General features: G+C 50.9%; 1 protein-coding gene across 1 annotated transcript in view; it reads left to right on the top strand.

Annotated features, from left to right (window-relative positions):
- Positions 1-1,081: 1,081 nt before the first annotated feature.
- GARRE1 (granule associated Rac and RHOG effector 1) overlaps positions 1,082-1,249 on the top strand; it is a 61,123-nt gene continuing 60,955 nt past the window's right edge. Inside the window, exon 1 of the mRNA XM_057374278.1 lies at positions 1,082-1,157. The gene's annotated coding sequence lies outside the window, so the exon portion shown is untranslated. The remainder of the gene's footprint in view (positions 1,158-1,249) is intronic.

Genomic DNA, 1,249 nt, shown 5'->3' with positions numbered 1-1,249 from the left:
ACCATCTGTTCTGGAGAAGGAAACAAAGCCACAGATTGCTCCTAGGCAGCTCCCCGCAGACACTACTTGAGGACTATTTCTAGATTGTGGCTAGAAGGTGTCCAATAAATTGACAATTTCACTTCTTCCCACAGAGTTTTCTGATTAGCAGCACTGAAATTACTGTTATTTTCACTTTATGAGTATCATATCCAAGTGTGTGGGCTTGGGGTTTTTTGGGGAGGAATCAGAGCCAGATGATTGGATGCTGAGCCCTGTAGGCAAAATCTTTGCTTACACATATTTCAACAGTTTTTGACTACTCTCCTACTACTGCACYTTACCTTATTTTCTAACTTCTACTAGACATTTCTGTACATTATTAAATGCTTGTTCCATTTAAAATGTGAGATTCTAAATAAGTCGTGGAAATAAAAAGCAATTTTTTTTTACTAAGGAAGACAGGATTAACAGAGTATTTCTATGGAAATAGGATTTGAAAATACATTATTTTTTACAGCAAACTTTTCTGTATAAAACCTGCATAAAGCCTGAGAAATAATATGAAATCAGTTTAAACGCACATCCTAAACCAGGCCTATTTCTGGACAATTCCTAAAGCTGGTAGGACAATGACAATTATGTCCAAAGGATCAGCTTAAGATAATGTTTGTGCATTCTACTCAATTCCCAAATAAATCCATTGAACATCAGTGTTGAAACCTGGAGTTTGTCCAGCAAGTGATATTGGATGGAAAAGGAATACGGAACTTTGCAGGTGCCACCGGCGATCTCCATCCGAAACGGTTCTCCTGAATCGGAACCTGTATCTGACCCCAAAACARCAGACTGAGAAGCCTCACAATTTTAAGCTCATATAAAATATTCTCTGATTAATTCTTCCCCTTGTCCCTTTCTCCCCCAGCAGGCCGCGCCTCGGGCTCTTTGCCCCACAGCCGGAGCCGGGGCTCGGCAGCTCCGTGCCCCCCGCCCGTGACCCGGCGGGCCCTGCCCCCTGCCCTCCCCGAGCCTCGGCCGGCACCGCCCGCCCGCTCCCACCGCCCCTTCCCGCTGTCACTCGCGGCTCCGCCCGCCCCTCGCCGGCCCCTCCCCGGCCCCGGCGGAGCCGCCGCCGTTTCCGGAGCGCTCGGCGCGGGGCCCGGGGCTGTCGCGGGCAGGTGAGTGAGAGCCGCGCCGACCTCGCCGAGCCCCGCGGCCCTGCCCGGCCCGACCGCCCCCGCCGCCCCGGCCCGCGGGCCCGGCCTTACGG

Source organism: Malurus melanocephalus, unplaced genomic scaffold, assembly GCF_030028575.1.
Source record: "Malurus melanocephalus ecotype Western Australia unplaced genomic scaffold, MMel_1.1 scaffold_221, whole genome shotgun sequence".
In the NCBI taxonomy this organism is placed as follows: Eukaryota; Metazoa; Chordata; class Aves; order Passeriformes; family Maluridae; genus Malurus; species Malurus melanocephalus.
This window is presented reverse-complemented; position numbering and strand designations above follow the sequence as displayed.